General features: G+C 37.8%; 1 protein-coding gene across 2 annotated transcripts in view; it reads right to left on the bottom strand.

Moving 5' to 3' along the window:
• The window catches only part of FoxP (forkhead box transcription factor P), a 206,223-nt gene that overhangs the window by 54,342 nt on the left and 131,520 nt on the right, over window positions 1-20,361 (bottom strand). The window contains exon 5 of one of the 2 annotated variants that reach the window (XM_089859002.1): window positions 10,586-10,664. The gene's annotated coding sequence lies outside the window, so the exon portion shown is untranslated. The remainder of the gene's footprint in view (window positions 1-10,585; window positions 10,665-20,361) is intronic. The other variant, XM_089859003.1, reaches the window with a different exon arrangement.

The raw sequence follows: 20,361 nt of genomic DNA, 5'->3' as shown, positions 1-20,361 counted from the left end.
CAATTCCTTAAAATAACCTATACCTAGGAGGAATATTTCGACTGGGAATGATATTAACAAAATATTACTCGGATAATGAAATACATTCTCGGTGATATAACATAATCGTAGAGAAAGAATCGGGCTAATCAAAAAAGCAACATAAAGCCGTTCCAAGCTTAGGAGGTCGCACGCTAATGGAATAAGGAAAAGAAGAAAAAAAAAATCAGCGAAATAGCTTCATGCTCTTTTGGTGGTGGTGGTGTTCTACACAGGGGCTAAATATCCGATACAGGGGTAAATAGAGCAGACGGGCGGTGACCATTTAAACATTATGTTTATTTTACGACTTTTACCTTAATTATATTTCGCTGCTCCCTCAAATAGAAAAGGATTCATTTACGGTCATGCTTATGAAACCAAAATTAACCCTTCAGTCCATAGTCTTCATTTTCCTGAATTTTCTCTCCCTCTCTTTCTCGTATAAAACATTTTTCGGTTTATCCAATTGTGGACGGACTAAGCGATAGACGGGTAAGCCACCTTAAGGCTCGTTCAGATTACAGACTAAAATCTTACCTTCACGTCGGTGAATTCGCCTTGCTCGCTAAATTAGACACGTGTCATCGACAATACGTAAAAGATTCGCGGGTTTAGTTTGAAAATTTTCAGTTTCGTTGGGTAGTGACGAGATGGCACCATCTCGTTGGCGCCTTTTCTGTAGTCTGCTGCTGAGTGAGCTACGCTTTTGCAGACGATATATGAAACGTTTAAGATTCTTGGCGGTATTTGTTGTTTTGAATTCGACTATTTTACTATTCAAATGTCTTTGCTGAAAAATGGCTATTTATGTGACTTGATTTAAGTCGTCTGCTCTCATGTCTGAACAGGGAAATAAACATACGGTTGCGACCGTCAGGAACGTAAGATTTCGCTTTAGTCTGAAATAGCCTTTAGGAATTACGGAATTACATTTTAGGAGAGTCACCTTTTTTCTCTCCATGTTCTATACTCCATAGTATTTCCGGAAAAAGATGGAGGGAGAGCTAAGTGGGGACGAGTTTTAATAAAGTTATCAGCAGGAATGAAATCATGATAATCGAATTGGAAAACCCGCGTTTCCTATTCCGCTATAGCTCTTTTCTCTTTGGGGGGTGAATCACAAAAACTTGGGATAAAAATTTTATCAATTAAATTGCTTAGTTGCCATCACCCAGAACACGGCGGCGGCGTCGGCCATTAGTAAAAATAAATATACCTAATTCCTTTTTGGAGGGAATCGGGATGAACCGATAAGTAAAATAATGGCCGAATTACCCGGCATCGCCGCGATAAGAGTGGAAAGAATAGACAATCCTTTTTTTTACACTGGAAAACCATCGAAACAAAACTACGGAGAACCATTTGGGGTCAAAGGTAAAAAGACAGACACCTAGGAGAAGAATACAAAGTTGGAATGTCTGATGCACATTGAGAAGCCTAATAACGGTTTACTTATTGCAATTTGGGACTGAACTTGATGACTACGATGGTATCCTTAGCGTGTATCAACAAAGAGTCGACCACAAAAATCCCGGGGAGCCCGTTTCTTCCGGTTCTAATCCGCTTTTTGGCGCCCTTTTCCCTACTCAGTCCGCCTCACCCTCTGAAAAGGAACTTTTTAGTCGGTGTTCTGATCCCAGAGAGAAAGAAGGAACGAACGAACGGACCACCGGAAGAAGCTCGTGTCCGTTTTCGCCAACTTCCGGTTTACAGGAAGCATCTACATAAGATTATAGGGGGAGTGAGGAGATATTGTTAGAGCTGGCGCGTGCGGGGATAAGCCCCCGCTTTCTAATAGTCAACCCACCGACCCCAAACCCCCGAATTGTTCTTGTTGCTGCTAGTTAGGGAGAGAGGGAGGTGAGGTGAGGAGAGACCAGCCAATGGGATCAAAAATTATCCGGTCACCATTTTTTTTTGGGTTCAGTTCCTAAAAATATCTAGAGTCTTGTTCGCACAGAATTATTGGGTAAGAAATGAATTTAACAAATTATTTGAATTTTTTTAAATTCACTCACAAACAGAACTCTTTAAATTAAGTCAAACTAATCCACATTCTTAGGATAAATAAAAATAAATTAATACTTGCAAGTCAGGTATCCTTCGCAATTGCGCCAAAAAATATCCTCGAAACTTAACTTTAAAAATTAGCAATTACTGAACAATTAAACACATGATTCTAGACAGATTGTTATAGAGAGACACACACCAAAACCCACAAAACATACTAAAACCTATAAGTCTCCGGAGCTCTAAAACCAACCAGGCTGGTAACCAAGGCAACTAGCGTTGCAGAAAAGGGGTGGGAGAGGGATCAAGTCTCCGCGACCAGGGTTTTAGAGGCGAGCGAGGGGAGAGTGAAGGGCTTTTAGATTGTTGTTGTGTAGATGAGGGTATAAGAGCGAAAGCCGTTGTTTGTGAGCTGTTTACGACTCTTTTCACCAAACCCCCTTTTCTCCCTCTTCCCCAAATCCCATCGCCGCCAGCGGTCAGAGATCGCTCGTGCGGGGGTGACACCGGGTTGTCATGGAAACCACGGAACGAGAAGAACGGTTCTCTCCCTTTCTCTTCCATTAGGAGAAAACAGAGGGGGTTACGTCTCCCCATAAAAGAAAAAGAGAAACCAAGCCAACAAGACAATAGGTGGTGGAGGAGGAGGGTGGATTTGTTTGTTGCGGAGGATCACGGTCTCGAGGGGGGAGGGGGACCTGAGCGTTCAGAAGAGAGATACGTTTAATACAACAACAGGAGGGGAAGAGAACCTATAGTCCCTGTCTTTGGATGGCCGATAGGGACTTTTGCTTTTAACCATCCTAGAGTAACAACAACAAACCCATTCCCCCCTCGCTAGAGATGCGAGGGGGAGAGATCACTGAGGAATACGCCTCCAATAGAAGCGCATTGTTTGGGGTAAACACAAGCTTAAATTAACTTGATACCCAGTACTAAAGTAAGGAGGAAATTCAGTAAACTTCGAATTTATCTACTTTTAATAGTATTGGCGGGAAAAACGCACCGGATTAGGAGAAGGGATGTGTTTCTTTGGATCACGGATAGAAAAACAACCGTCCCTTGAAATAAGGATAATAAAAATAATGGGAACTCTTTAAAATATAATCCAGTTATACGAGCCACAAGAAAAAATAAAATATCTTATTTATTATTGCTTTCGGAAAAGCCGACATTCAGGAGATTTTTTCCCTGTGTTAATCCTACGGCCCCTGTAGAAATGTTTAACCCGCTGCACATGCGTGTTCACGGAGAAGCTAACAAACAGGGGCTTAAAGAAAACTTTGCAGATAAAAAATATTTTCCTGGTAAAATAAATAAATGAAAAGAAAATTTTTAGTTTTAAATCCATAGTTGTTTTTTTTTTCGTAACAAAGTTATTTAAAACTGCCTAACTTTTAGAGGTATTCTAAGTTTTACAGTGACAGTGGAAAACCCTGAATTGAGTATTATATATTCATACTAACCCTGATTATATCAAAATCGACTGTCAACCCCGGCCTGCACTGATTTTTTTTAAATCTATGCCTCTCATAGTTCCGGAACCTTTTACAATCGCGGAGAAGTCTTTTTTTTATCAATTGAGTAAAAAGGTTTGCATACTGTAAGGATGAAACCCTCTAATGTTTTCCTTAAATATAAAAACGGAGGAAGCTAGAAATAAATGAGATTAAACGCGTACCAAAAAAAAATATTTCAAAAAAAATTATTCTAGACCCTTTTTCTATTCTGTATTGAATTTTAGGTTTGGCGGTTTTTGAAAGGGGAAAAAACGTAACCGGAGCGCTAATAAAAAGACCAAGGCAGGCTACCCCTTAAATAGACAGAAAGAAATCGGGTTGAGAGAGAGAGAGGAAAAAAAAGGATGGAATAACCGAAACTCAATCAAATCAAATCTAAAAAGTGAGGGACGTACACTTTGTCGTCTCAACTTTCCTCTAATACTAACAACGGAGTCATGTGCACGGGGAGTCTAGTTTCATTCACTTTACTTCATAAAAGCTAAACTATTTAATTAACTACAGAATAAATTTGAAAAAGTCGTTAAGCCTAGTTTTAAATTTTGAAAATTATAGTTTCAACAATTCTGCAATGTCACATGATTTGTCAAGAAGTTATATCAGTATCTCAGAGAGAAGGTATAAGATGCCTTTGTACTCGCGCGCCATAGTCCCAGTCCCCCTTTCAAAATAAGGGGGGACGTAAAAGGAGGCACCGGGCTATTTCGCCTCTCCTCAGTCGGAAAATATGACTGTAATTTTCGTCATTCGCGTCGTCGCGCTGACGTGAGTTTTCAAGAACCAATGAGATGCTGGTTGTAATTTAGAGACGGGGATTGACTCCGGACCTACGTTTGGACTGGAGATAAAGCTGGAAATCTGGCGAATTTATACCTTCTCTCTGAGATACTAGATATAACTTCTTGATTTGTTAATACATTAGTATTATTCGTTAACTTTAGTTTTTAATTTTGAAATTATAGTTTCGCGCGCTTTAACAATCCTGAAATGTCACGTGATTTGTGAATACATTAGTATTATCGGTTAAGCCTTTGTTTTTCAATTGATAATGTCACGTGATTACGTAATGTTTTTTATACAAGAGCCAAGGAAGCTTCTTGCGGGAAACCTTTGGATCAATTATAAACTTTTATCGCAGAGTTTGGGGGAGAAAAAAGATATTTTGCGCGGGAAGAGGTCCCTAAATTTGGGCGTTATATTGAAACACGCAAACTGTAACCTTAGTTTAGTTTCACGCAAGTCAGGAGTGGAGTTTTTTTTTAAACCCGCGGACCAATTTACTGGAAGAAAAACAACGATGTGGAAATAATTCCTCCCTCGCATTTTTCTTTTCTCTCTTTTTTTAAGATTTCTTTGGGGAAAACATTAGATAGTGAAATTTAAAAACAACTCTCATATTACTTGCAATTGTGTTTTGTGTTTTTATACCAGCGCTTCGAAATATAATTCCCTGAAGTATTTCTTTTGTTTTTCTAAATCGTACTATCTTTGTCGCAACTTAGGTCAAAGGTTAAAGACTATTAAAACCACGACCATGGGAGCAAAATAAATTTATTCTCAACCCTAACTCAAGATGATCAATTTAGTTTCGAGAATGGATACTGTTTCCCAACTCGTAATATAATTGTCAAAAAACGTGGGTGAAAGGTCACAAACCATTAAAAACTGACCCCGGGAGCCCAAAAAATGTCAACTCAAATACTTTTATTTAACCTAACTCATCGCTCAGTATTAGCCCAAATTTATCCATGTTAAGACGATGAATATTGTTTGTTGTGAGTAGATGGTGTGAAGAATAGGCCTATTTTTTCCTATTCCCCTAAGGTGTACGTATTAACTGGGACAATACGAACAAAGTTTCAACATTGTCTGTCGTCTAATCTATTTGATCGGAGAACGGGCAGTTTTTTTTAAGGATAAGATCGAGACAAAGAAGTTAGAGGGTCGGATTATTCACGCCATTTCCGGGTGATGAATGACCAAGAAATAGCCAAATGTCACACTTTGGGGTGCTCAGGGATACACCTGACTTTAGTAGGAGTTTTCTTTTCTATACGGTATAATAGGTAAGGCACCCTCTATAGCTCGATTCATTTGCGACTTGATCCGCGATTCAAACATTGTCCCGTCAACCATCTTATTAGACACGCGATTGTACCCTTAGAAAGCCCCGAAATTACGCTAATCTACTGTATAAATTAAGGGAATACCAAGATTGTAACTTTAACTCGCTAAGAAGGAAAGAAAAGAATTTTTTCCTGAACTTGATAAATGAGTGATGGTGTTTAGAATGACGTTTTCCTTCTATTAAGTCAAGAAGTTAGAAGGAAAACATAGTTTTTAGACAAGGAGGATTCATACCATTTACACAAGGAGGCATTTGACTCCACCACAGAGTCTGGCCTTCTTGTGTAACACCAGAAGTCTGGCCTCCTTTTGTAACACCTGAAGTCTGGCCTCCTTTTGTAACACCTGAAGTCTGGCCTCCTTTTGTAACACCTGAAGTCTGGCCTCCTTTTGTAAATGGTATGAATCCTCCTGGTCTGAAAAATATGTACAAAGTTCAGTTTTGTTACTTCACAAAACGTGAATAACAAAAAGTAACTTTCAATGCCATCACTGTGAAACCAATCTCGGTTGTTCGTGGCGAAGTTGGTACGTTAATTTAGAAAAAATCCATTACAAAATAGGCAAGTGTACCTTCTGGCTTATTAATGATTTGGGTACGATATAATAGACCTATCATGGAATAGGAAGTAAGGGGTTAAACACTGTCAGGAAAAATATCATCAAACAAATATATCCCGAGCTAATATCAAAGTTTTTTCCCGCACCTAAAGAAAAAATAGGGGAATAGCTCTAGATGGATCCATTGCATTTTTTTTACTCGCTTCAACATTCTGGGAAGACAAATGAAGCGACCCCATCTTCATTACGCGAGCGTCAATGGGTACATCACCCCCCTCCCACGCGCCAGGGGGGTATATAGACCCCCGGTTGGTGAAATTCTTTCTAGAGGCTCTCCGTCCTCTTCCAAGGAAGGGAAGAGTATCTTCAGCATTAAATTCATATTAAGCGTTCGGCCGGAACGACTATATAGGATTTGGTAGGGGTGCCTAGAAGAGGTCCCCTATTATTCTTAGGATACCCCCGAAAAAACCATGGGGGTGAAGCCCCTCGCCCGTGAAATGACTATTTTTGCATAAACCTTTCCTTCACCCAAAACGAAAAGGAAAAAATCGGGAGGAAAGTTTTTTTTTAACACGAGGAAAAAAATGCTAGCTAGTCCAGGGGTATTTTTTCAGGGGGTATTCTTGCCCCTCTCCCGTGACCCCCTCATCTTAATGTATTCTCTACGTATCGGTCATAGCTAAGAAAACCTAGAGGAACTGACGGACCATGGAAGACGAAAAAAAAACCTCGCTATCCTTCATAGCATTGCGTTCAAATGAATAGACGTAACGTAATTTACCTTACGTCAACGTGAAATTTCATCCTCAATGTTACCTTTATATACATTAGCTCAAATTACAAGGATGCTAAGAATGTACGCCTTTTTTTTTGATAAATTACCATGATAGTCTTTTAGCGGATTGGTTGTCTATTAAAAAGGCGATTTTTCAAATGGAAATACTTAGTGCAACTAAGGTACTCAAATACTATTATCAATAGATTACCCGAGATTAAATTTTAAGAACTATACAACCGGTATAAAACTTTCTGCTGATCGAAATGATTTATATAGACGGGAACACCATCGAAATTCCAATACTAAACTTTGCGGACGAACACATCCTAGAGATGTGAAATTACACCGTAATATTTTTATAAACAGTAATTTAACGATTCGAATTTTGGGAAAATTAATATTATCGTCCTGCACGTTGGTAACTTTTGGCAATTTATTTTTTTCATCTGTATATAGTCTATTAAATCACGTTGAATTGTAAACGATTTATACCTATTTTAAGCGCCGAGTTTCGCAACAGCGCGAACTAATGGCAAATTGAGAGAAAACTCGACTATAAATCATAAAGTAATATCCAAGGTTAATTATTATAATTAATTTAATTAGTTTTATACTCAAAATGGTTTTGACTCTGATCGACAAAATTTGGAAACTGTTTGGTAAGTTACCATTGTAAATTTAAGGCATGATGTAACTCGGTAATTGGTAAATTACTGGTAAGTTACGAATAGAAAATCACACTGACTCACATCAGATCTCTAACACATTCGTACCCTGTCAGAAGCGCATCAACTTGAAGTAAAAATCATTCACACCTCCATGCATAATAGTTATTCCTTCAAACTGCCGCGGAAATCCTTTGATATTATCCATACACGATTAGGAATATACTTTAAACCGAGAGCCATGGGCGAGGTGAAGCCCCCAAAAATCCCTTTATATACATATACATAAGAATATCGCCTCCACGTATCATAATGCCCTTAAAGGCCAAGCATAACGCGGCCATTTTGTCGATGAAGTAATGACTCGAATAGACAATAGACAAGTATAAGTTATCCTTTATAGGGGAGGGGGAGACCATCCCTTATCCCCCCTCCCCCACCCCTCTTTCTTCTTCTTCTGGTGGTGGTGGTATTCTTTTTCTTTATACAAATAGGAAGGGATACGCCTAACACATTTTTCCCCATCTACTTTGAATTTTGGTAACGGAGAGAATAGTTAACACCCCTGATAGGAATATTACCGAATGGAGTATGTGTGTGCGGGGGCAGGGGGTACTACCCCCAAAAGTTTGGTCAGAGAAAAAGAGGCCCCCATGAATTATTCCGTCTAAAAAACCCGAATGCCGACAAGCGATAAAGTTTAGGTTGTAAATCAAAAATCTATATAATATATCGCTTACCCCCCTCTTCACCCCATCCCAAACCATACCACCATCTTCTAGGGGTTTTGACCCCCCCTCCTTCTTGATCTTTATGCTTGCTATGTTAGCGAAACCACCATTTTCTTATGGCAACATTTCCCTTTATGTTATATAATTTTTCTATTCGTAGGAGGAGATGCATCTATCTCTTAGTCATGTTTTTACGCGCCTTTTTCTTCATAGGCATAATTTCGAGCCAAGTACTTAACAGGCTTTCCACCAAGTTTTTCAGATTCAAATTCTCTGATTTTTCCTAACCTTTTTTGACCTGGGTTGCCACCAAAGTTTTTAGGTTCAATTTCCCTGACTTTTCCAGGTTTCCACTAACCCTTTTTTACGGTTTTCCCTGACCAGGGTTGCCACAAAATTTTCAGACTCAAAGTCCCTGCCTTTTCCAGGTTTCCTCTAACCCTTTTTTACGGTTTTCCCTGACCAGGGTTGCCACAAAATTTTCAGATTCAAATTCCCTGCCTTTTCCAGATTTTCCCTAACTTGCGGCAACCCAGCAACCCAGTTTAAGGCCACGTTAAGCCTAAACGAAATTAACTGCAAATCGAAACAGTCGAAAGAAAACTTTATATTTTCTTTAGGTCCGGGAAAACTGCGGGGACTTTTCGTTATACGACGATTGAGCGCTGGATTTTTTGGAAATTGTCAATCGACATCAAACCTTTACGTTAGGAGAGGGGCTAACTTTATTAAAGAGTTCAATATAGTTTTATCATTCCCTGGGTTTTTTTTTTTTGGAAATCTCCCAATCTAAGGACGAAGCTGCTATAGACCGAGATCAGAAAGGATGATTTTCTAAAATCCCAAGAGAGAAACTTTTCTTTACACACCATGCCAAGGGATGAGAAAATTTTTTGGAGGGGTATAACAATATTAACAATAGTATTAGTCCATTTGAGCGCCGTACGTGGATGTCTCAAGAATCTCGCGACCTTTTCCGCGGGAAAAAACAAGATCACGTGATCGGCCGCCATTTACGGAGAGTGGACTTTGTTTTGGTATAGCTAACTGGATCATGTTCATGAGCGCGTGGGCTGTGGTTTTTGGTAACTGATTATCGTCTGCTTCATAGCTGATAAAACTGAGAGGACCCAACACTGGGGCAAAGTGTCTGACACGATGGTTTGGCAGCATTGCTATTCCAGAAATTGCACGAACGCCATAGCGGTGGCGTTCCTTCAACATCGGAACAGAGCTATTGTATAAAGAATATAATTCCTTCAACCTTAGAATTAGGCGGAAAGTTTCCGTCCCCTCGGTAAAGTATAATAGTACGGTATATCTTTTCAGTTTCATTGGTACGTTCATCTCTTTGGAAAGAAAAGATATCTTGACAGGGAAAAAGGAGCAGGGGTGAAAGGTTAAAGTTGGTCTGGAGCCCCCTATAGCTACACCCCACTCGCACCACCATCCACCCTTTTTAATTTGGCCACCAAGGGAACCCCCGTCTAATTTCCCACCTCGACAATTCAAACAAGAGTTCAAGGCAAGAAGAACCAATCAACTCTTCGGAACAAGTAATAGGAAAGAATGTTTTACACGTGTCGTTCAGAAGAAAGGAACGATGGAATAGATTGAAGTTTACCAATCAGCCAAACGAATTCGTCTAAAGGGTAACCCCATCGCGGATGAGATAATTCAATTTTCTAACTTCAGATTCTTTGGTAGGTAGGTATTGTCGAAATCTAATTGTTCGTCTCAAAAAAAGGAACCATGGGACATTTAAACAAATATATAACTTGTCGACTTTGAAATTAAATCAAATTAAATTCTTGTGAAATTATATTATTTTGCATGATCCCTGCTCTATCATTTTAAATAAAAAATAGAAATACTTGAATTCACTAATCTAAATAAAAAATATATTGGTTTTAAAATAAAGAAACTTTGTATCCACTCGTCTTTAAAATAAATTTGATTAGATTAAATATAAATTTTTTTATTTTCGCAAACCTGTTTTGATAGGCAATATTTTGAAGTAAACAAACATGTAAATAGGTCGTTTGCCTCGCGGCGGTTATTTTCCAAATTCGAATGCAGTTTATTTACCGAGTAAACAACTTAAGATTCGCCCCCTCCCCCAACCAAAACACGTTTCAATTAAAAATGATTAAAAATTTAGAGACTTACCCGCCTCAGCCAAGCAGCAGCGAGATTCTGACTCGGTTCCTCCAATGTTAGAATGTTGATAGCCGTTTACGGAACGCTACTGGTAAATAAACAAAATAGAAAAGAGAAAACAACAAAATTAATTTTAATCTTAAGAGTTCATTCCTCAATGAATAATGATCTACGATATAGCTACTTCTATTTCAAATAATACGCATTGACCTCTTTTAAAAAATAAAATTGCAAAATACACATTTATTGAGGAAATAAATTGATTCAATTATAATAAATATTATTTTATCTTATTTGGTAAAATATTTATACCAAATTAAAATATTACCTAATTTTGAAGCAAATAATGAGAAAAACTGTATAAAATTTGAAGTATTTTAAAATATTACCTAATTTTGAAGCAAATAATGAGAAAAACTGTATAAAATTTGAAATATTTGTAACTTAATTTGGGATCAAAATGTCTAGAAGTTTCATTCTCGACTCGAAATCGCCCTAAGAACGCCATCCCATAATTTCTTACGGACCTTTCATGCAGAAACACACTATATAGCGAGAGGTGTTATTAATTCATTAGATTTTTTCGCGACAGATAAAATACATAGATGACACGAGAGAATAATTACTTCAAAAGAACGTAGTTTTTATGAATAACCGCAAAAACATTATTTAGTATATCATTACTTTTTGAAAAAAATATAATACGAATAATTACGGAAAATACTTCAAGATAATTCCAAGGATCTGGGAAAAAAACAATAGCTATCCAGAATATATCTACCAGGCTACTAGCTAAACAAAATACAGACGAAAATTTGCCATCTGTCTCGCGCTCTCATCAGTTATAAGGGAAAAATTATTCTAATATTCTCCATCCAGATCCTTCCCTAGGACGTATACTATTCTAATTCTTAATGAAAGAATGAATAGCGAGTAAGAAAAAAACCCTCTCTTGTTTTTCGTTACAACCGACCGAGAAGATGAAGATTTTCGCTCTCTCTCTCCATCTTTTTTTTCCTTTGCTCCTCAGCCTCTTCCCATCCCTGTTTCGCTCGCCACTTGTTTATAGCCGAAAAATCCCCAGCGTTCGCTTGAACTCGCTATAAAAGACTAATTATCGCCGGCGGCAACATTTTGTAGCGAAAAAATAAAGAGTCGAGAAAAAAAAATGTACCAGGGAAGACCAAGAGCGAAGATGGAAGAGTGGGAGAGGAGAGAAAAAGTCTCCGCGGTTTGCGAGCGATGAGGATGGAGAAGAAAAGAAAGAAAGAAAGAAAAAAAAGAAGCTCAAGATGAAATAAAGACACAACAGGAGTTTTTTGTTGGGGGGCTAGCGAAAAGATACTTAGAAGTTGATTCATTTGAAGTAAATATACTCCTTATTTCAAACTGATGATAGTTAAGGAATGACAACGCGACAATATACACCAAAATAATGTACTTCACTCACACTCGAACATAAAAAAGAAATTAAAAAAGATGGAAACGTGAAAACCACAAAATCCTATCAAACGTTTTACCCGATTTTTTTCTTTGTCTTTTTTTTTCTTCATACCCTACTCCCTTTGCTAATATAAAAGGGGCATTTCGACGAACGTTTGTTTGTATTCTCGCTATTCATAATTCGAATACAATTAAAATATAGCCAAGAGGTAACCCATGACTGAAACTGAAACAGTCTATTATATATATATTTTTTTCGAGGGTATCTTGCATACAACACAATGCAATATAGTTTTGTTTCGACGAAACGAAGCTACTTAATTAAAACAGACCTCCGTTTCTTTTTTTCTTGAACATTCTTACTTAAGAGGTGCTGACTGAAACGTGACATTGCGCTTAAACCCAGCGGCGATAAAGAAACAAGGAGAAAAACAAGATAAAAAAGCGCAAAAAAAGAATCCAAGTAAGAAATAATAAGATACATTTCTCATTATAAAAAACGTGCAAGGCTTAAGTTAATAGTGAAAAATTAAAGTTCTTAGGGCCTTGGTCATATAGGCGTAGACTAAACTGATCCACGTGGGAATAAATTCATATATAATTAAACTAACCCTAACCATTCCTTATATATGTCTGTGTCCATCTCATGGTCTCATGGTCCCTATTGGTCACTTCGCGTGCCGGGATAAAAATTCTTTACAAGAACGTTAATAAGATGATGGTCAAGAAAGAAAGGTAGGTAGAATTTCTTTCGAAAGATTTACCCCCCCCCCCCGAGGCAGCGGACATTTGCCATTAAATTTTAAATAGGACATCATCAGGATGGTTAGATGGTTAGGCAGTAACTGACCTCTCGAATTAGGGTGGAGTGATTGGTAATTAGTCGCTTATATAACGTAAAAATGACCAACTAAGATAGACAGTCTAAGGAGTTGTCTGCAGTGCAGGTCAGAATGTTTTACAGCCGATCATTTAATCATGTTTTGACTGACCAGAATACCCAGGGGACATTCTTGAAGAGAGTTCCTCACACCTTTTTTTCTTTATTTTAAAATACGTTCGTTTTGCACCGAAGCTACACTAGAGGGGGGTATCCCGGTGGAGGTAGAGATGTTCTTCGTTCATACGCGGCCTTGACCACACCCTACTGCAAAACCTCATATATAATAGGTCTTAAGATCTAATTTGTTTAACCAAAAATAGCCCAGGCGTAATTTTTAACTGATAACCAATGGGATTGGGGGAGATGAGTGGATACTCAGATAGGGACATAAGAATAATAGGAATAAAAAAAATGAGAGAGAGGCTTAGAAGGTTAACGCCTATAATAGCCATTAACAAGTTGCATTTTAAAAGAATTTAATCATTTTCCCCAGAGAGCGGGAAAATAGAACGCATTCCGAGAGCGCTACGTATACAGTATACTACCGCGTGCTGTTACGTTGTTTTTGGGTTCGCAGGAATTCTAGAAATTATAGCGCTATGAGATATGCTAGGACTTCAGTTGCGGTAAGATTAACTTTTAATATTTCAATTTAAATTCAATTTAATTTAGTTATCAAAATGATATCTAATAATCTAAGCTTTTTTCTACTAAGGGATATTGACACCAAGCCTGCATGAGACTTGTTTACAGGTGGGTCCCTTTTAAGATGCAGCTTACCTAACCGACAGCGCCTTATTCTAACTATTACCGTTAACCTTGGCCAATTTTGATCGAAATGAGAAATCAGGAAAAAAAACTACTTTAATAATGTAATAAGGAAGTCAGGAACTTCCGATGTATAATTTGTTTTAATTAGATTGGTGCCACCTCCGTCCTAGCAGTGTATTTTTATATATATAGAGGGAGCGGGTCTGAACGGTTTGTGTATAATTCTAAGTCACAAAGGCCCGGTTGCGTCCAGTTATTTTGTTAGTTGTTTTCGTGCGGGCTTCATTTCGAAAGATATTCCACGAACTTTTATACACACATGCCACAGTCCACCTACACCCTTTCAAATGTTGTATACAGTACGGAAAACAAAGCTAGGACGTCGGCTGAAAAATTTAATTTTCTTTATTCTTTCGAAAATGAGGTCCAGTTCAGATTGAATCTCATCTCATCTCATCTCGGTTATCACTCCGACAAGGATTGAAATTTAAACCCAAATATGGTATAATGCGAACGTATTATTTTGTCTTGATTGCTATTTTTGTGTATATGTGTGTGTGCCTATAACCCATTTCCCGGCGTACCTCGCGTAGCGTTTCGTGTTTAAATCATAGGTATTATTTACGACAACGGAATGTAGATAGGCTTAAACAAAAAAAACGGTTAAGCCTAAAATATACCTAAATTCGTATCGCGTGATGACAAATTCCGCGGGCTAACTTCCGGCGGCGGTTGGCACGCGCAAAGTATATAAACCAATCAGCTCTTTCTCTTAACGCGAAGGGCGCTTCCTGTCAACTCGTACTTCCGGTGAAAGTCGTCGTTTAAAAAAGGCTTTAACGTTTTTGTCGCGTGAATCTTATTCCCGCCAAAAATGTTTTTTGTTTGGGACCCTTTAAAAGAATGGCGGCAAAAAGGGGGAAGGGTATACCGTGTTTTGTTATTAACTCTGTTCTGACCATGTAATTATTATTACCCATGATTCTCTGCGTATATAGTTTTCTAGTTTTGCAAAAGGTGATTTTCTTTCTGTTTTTTTTTTTTCGCTTGGTAGAAAACCATTTAAAGGGTGTGGTTGATTCTCCGTGTTCAGGCTTTGTTATTGCGTTTTTAGGAACTATTTTCTTTTTGATATTCAGAGAGATTTTTTCAGAGGAAATATCAACCATTCTAGATTCATTTTTACTTGTGTTTTTTTTTAGGTAATTCATTGTGTTTTACTAATGATGGGTTGACTCCTCAATTCCGTGATTCATTACCCTCTTTTGTTTTGGGGTCCCCAAAAACCTCATTGATTTCTGAGAAATATTTGAAATTAGACTAAGTAGTATTCAAACTCGTGCACCATGATGACTTAATTTTAATATATTTATCCTTGTCTAACCCTCTAAGACAACAATATCAAGAAAAGAAGAAAAAAGAAAGAAAAAACGCCCCGACTTATGAACCTCGTAAGTCTTTTAAAGAATAGGTGGCTCCTGGGATAACAGGAGTCTTTCGCGCCTTTTTAGCGCCATGGTACTTAAGCATCCTTTTCTAGCCTTTTCCTATACCCTATATAGAGATCGAGAGAGAGAAAGAGAGACCAGAGGAAAAAGAGAGACACAACACAACTCGATAAACTTAACACACGCCAGACGTCTCTTCGGGGAAAAAAAGATTGATTTTGGCGGGACAAGTGTTTTTCCCGCGAGCTAGCGCGCGCGACACTCATCCCGCTTTAACCACTATCGCCAAGCGCGTGAAAAAAGCAATAGCGCGCGCTACGATGCTCGAGCTTTTGGAAAAAAGGCGGGAAAAAAAGCGCGCCTTTTTTTTCCACGAGATGCAACGGGAAAATCGAGATGCCCTTTAAGCACGCCATTTATTTTTTGGGATCGCGTTTTACAAGGCTAGCTTTTTTTATTTTTTTCTTTTTTCCTTTCCTTGAGCGCCGCAAAGCGCCTGCCGTCGCCGCCGCGGTGTTGAAAGGAGAAAAGAGGGACTCGGAGAAGCTGAGAGGTATGAGGATGGAGAGGATGTTGTTTTCACGCGCCGTGAGTCTCGGATGCTGCTTGCCTCGTTTGACCCGCTAGCTATGTTTATATCGTCAATCTACTCTCTTGCTCTCTTTATTCTTTTCTCTGGTCCTTTTTTTCTTTCTAACCCGCAGTTTAAAGGGTTTTTTATTGGGTAGCCCTTTGAGGGATATACAGCTCTTGCTTTTCTTTTTTTCCCGCGCGATAAAAAGGCGGTATTTTTTGACCGATTGAGCTAAAGGATAAACGTCATAATCAAATTGCGGGGGTTTCTTTTTGTTCTATTTGGGTTATAGGGTTAAAGATTTATCGTGGTATTTAGTGTAGAACCCCTCGGAAAGCCTTGATTTAAAGCTAACCGTTTAATAATTAAGGTTAACCGAGGGGGAAATAACTCTACAATTATTCCTGTACTCTACTATAGTCTAAACAATGCATTCACAGTCGGTTCTGAATTAGAATCGGAAGAATTTTCGTTCACGCGATTTCTCATTCTTCATTAACCTTCAACTTCCCATTCCCGACGTCTCACGCTATGGGGAAGGGGGAAAACTCTCTGGTCAATCGAGCTTGACCGTTAAAAGAATCCCTTAACGATCCGTCAAATTCCTTCATAAAATAGTCTACTAACTATGGTACTATAACGTAATAAGCGTATGATATGGCTCTCGTGCTAGCCAAAATTTGCATGAAGCTAGAAAACCATTTTTCTCGCGTGGTCCGAGTGCTAGCTGTAGTGACCAATGAAGGGAATTAAGTATTTTTCCCGTGTCGAAAATTATAATTAAACTGAAAGTATACAATTGAATTGAGTATGGTTTACATCGGAGGGGTCGGATAATTTTTGTCTAAAAATAATATCATATACAGGAGTTTCTCTTAAGTCTAAACGGTGTCTGTGTTCTTTGGGTGAAAATGAGCTATAAGTGTCAAAGAACATGGATGGGGTCTACAACATTTCATTTAGAGGCTCCCAAACCTTGCTTGACCTCTAAAACATGGAGATTGTTACAGAAACAGTTGAAATTGATTCATCGCTCCTAAATATAACAACTCGCCAACTGAATACGTTCGATTAATTTATTTCTAATTTTGGATTCCCGCCTTTTCAAGCTTTTGGCGCGAGCTTCTAAACGTCAGCACGCTCTCGCGCTAGCTATAGCTAGCTTGGGTATTTTTGGGGCACCAACAATATTCCGAAGAATAAACAATATTTCCATCGGTAACTATGGAAACAAAAGCACAACAATGATGTTGTGTGTTTACTTTTTAATATTCGAGCAAAACGTACACTAAACATTGCTCCCCTCCCCCCAGCTATAGAACCCCCCCCCCCCCGGGTGCTAAAGCCCTTGTTATATAATGAAAAAAATATTTCATTCATTTTATTCAAGGTCACTTTCAATTTCAATGTAATGGAGTACACAGATTCTACGAGTGCGATTGAATTACTAACCCTTGGCCATTATTTTGTACGTAATAATCAAGTATTTTACCTGCATAAAAAGCTTTTACCGTATCTTAAATACAGGGTGTTTTTGAAAGGTTCATCACAAATTAAGGAGCGTGTTTATTGGACCAAACTGAGTGAAACGTATCAAAGAACATGGGGTCTACAACATTTAGTTTCGGAGATATGGCCCCCAAACATTTGCCCCAAGAACGAGAAAATATCCCAAAATGTGGAGTAAGGGTTATTGCCATTACCCAACTTGTTTCGAAGTCATTGACAATTTCAATAGCCTTGAATTTGAGAAACACTACTGTAACTTTAGATAGCAGAAGGGTATAAATGGGTAGAAGTACGCGTACGGCGGTAATGTGGGATCGTATCATGGCGTTTTCTCTGTGACACATCAAACACTAACGTAATGAACAAACTCAACCTTCAATCGCAACCATTTTACTGGGTGCTGAGAAATCTTAAAACACTATGGCACTTGGTATTAGCTTTACATTATCGCCGTACGCGTACTTCTACCCATTTATACCCTTCTGCTATCTAAAGTTACAGTAGTGTTTCTCAAATTCAAGGCTATTGAAATTGTCTATGACTTCGAAACAAGTTGGGTAATGGCAATAACCCTTACTCCACATTTTGAGATATAATTCTCGTTTTCGGGGCAAATGTTTGGGGGGGCCATATCTCCGAAACTAAATCTTGTAGACCCCATGTTCTTTGATACGTTTCACTCAGTTTGGTCCAGTAAACACGCTCCTTAATTTGTGATGGACCTTTCAAAAACACCCTGTATAATATAATAATTTATAGGAAAAATAATGTTCTTAACATAGTATACTAATTTCAGGGCCTTCAATTTAAAATAATTTAGCTGTATTAATATTGCATCGACTTTAAGATCTAATTTATACCAATATAATTAAATAAACCAGGAAAATAATGGTGAAAATAACTGGAAATGTTTCAAGGCAAGATAGTGGCGCATAGCGACTATTGAAATTAAATACAGGGTAACAAATTTTACAGCATCGAAGTACATTGGATGGGAAATCAGTTTTGAGTCTAAAATGTCGTAACTTGTATGACATTTGCAATAAGGGTCGTAGGTTCTGATTAATTAAATTAGCATTGCCTTTCAGTTTCTTGCTAAAATTTAAGGGGTCATCCGTAAATCACTCTAGTCCAATCATAATTTGTGATACAAGTTACACATTTTCGACTCAAAATTGATTGATTTCCCATAGAACCATCCCACTGTAATTCGGACTTCCCATCCTTTCTGGAACACCCTGTATATACATATTTATAGAATTTTAGATCTAGCAATTTTTAATATAATAAATAATGGCGGTTGGGAATCGCATCGTAGTTTGTTTATTCAGCATTTCACATAAATGCATTCTCTCTTCTGTAACTCCATCTCGATGATCTAAGCCTAACCCTTCCGCGATCCTCAAGCATCCTTCCCATATACTGATGTGTGGAGGTTATATGCAAGGCCGTAACTATAGTACATAGGATAAAAATTACTTTGCTAAGCTAGAATATTCCCTTTACCAAGGCTATACTATTCATCAAACCAATATCGAATCGACGAGCCCGTTTGATTGTTTAGATTATTTGTATAATAATTTACAAGCCCACGTAAAAAAATTTAAGCGTAAACACGAATTTGTTGCTAAGCTTCTTTTTAAGTAAAAACATTTCAAATTTAGGCTTAACAATTCACCTTATTCCCAAGGCTTAACGCGGGATATTCAAAATTAAAAAACAATCTGGGTTAAAATGATGCTTCAGAGTCGAAACGTTTCAATATTTACAATTTTGAAGCAGACGACGCATCATTTTGACCCAGATTTGTCAGAAAACATCACGCGTTAAGCCTTGGTATCGGGAATAGACCATTTCGTCAATTACAAACAGAGAAACCATCACACTGGGGTGGAGCCCCCATTGGGTTATTATCCCTCGCGCCAAGAATTACCGACACCAGACGGAGCCTGAATTCACTACACGCGCAGGTAGGCTAGCCGACTAGCACTGCCTCTAGCGGGACTTATTGTCGAAGTGGGGGAAGATGCCCCAATGGTGGTTTCTCTGCGTGTAATTTCCGAAATGGTCAATAAGGTGGATCTCACCGGGTGACTCACTTATGTAAATAGGCCTAATTTGAAAATGTTCAAAATTTAGGTTTAAGAACGAGGTTCGTTCTCTAGAGCGCATAGACTAGTATGAATTCCTTTACCTTTAATAGGTTTTTAGGCTAAAATTCGTCTGCTACGTGATTCATTATTTATACAGGTACTTTTGTTTCTATTGATTTTTAGATGATGTAAGCGCGAGAGTTATTTATTCCTCTAAATATTTAACAAAGTCCTACAACTAGCGTAATCAAAGGGGTGAAAAATTGAGGGAGGAGAAAAAAGGGTACAGACAAAAGTATAGCTGAACAAACGGAATAGAAAAATACATGCGCGGCAATTTTAGCGAATTGGCAAACTACATAAAAGGTATTATACAAAACAATAAAAAAACAACCAAAATGCAAAAGCACAAACTCCAAAAACGGTACATTGGACAAATCGTTAAAACAAGCGGCACCACCAAGTCCCCCCTTCTTTCTCTCTCTAAACAATCACGAGTGAATTTATTAAAAACTAACATGAATTTTTATCCGACAATTAATAAATTTAATTGCACTATCCTTCATACCAAAAGACGAGTCTAATATTCCTGGTAGACAAAAATTTTTTCATATATTTAAGAATGAACAAGAAAAAAGTTGTTTTGAATTTATGCAAAAGTAAACAACGCTATTGTAGTTAATTAGTTAAATGCGTTGGTTGCTAGGGGCAACCATATACGGCTCAGGAGATCCAAATATTTTAGTATTTTACCAACAGAAGTAGAGGAAGTAACAAACAAAAACAAAACTTAAATTGATCAATATAAGATAAACAAAAACTTAAAGAGGAAAAGCATTAATTGTTTTTCTTATAATGTTTACGAGATAGAATTGTTTACAGATAGAAAAAGAAAAAAAAATTGTTTATATTTATACATATATAAAAAAAACCAGCCACCCAGTAAACATCCGTCTTACTCATACGAAAGTTATCCAAGCTTGGATGGCGTGATGAAATTTTTTTCTTTAATTTCTTTTAAAATTTAGGCTTAAGTATCTGCCTTATTTATCACTTTAAAAATC

Source organism: Phalangium opilio, unplaced genomic scaffold (assembly GCF_054372755.1).
Source record: "Phalangium opilio isolate 3A_F unplaced genomic scaffold, DU_Popi_V2 ptg000329l_1, whole genome shotgun sequence".
Classification (NCBI taxonomy): domain Eukaryota; kingdom Metazoa; phylum Arthropoda; class Arachnida; order Opiliones; family Phalangiidae; genus Phalangium; species Phalangium opilio.
The sequence above is the reverse complement of the archived record's forward strand: the minus strand, read 5'-3'. Positions and strand labels throughout refer to the sequence as shown.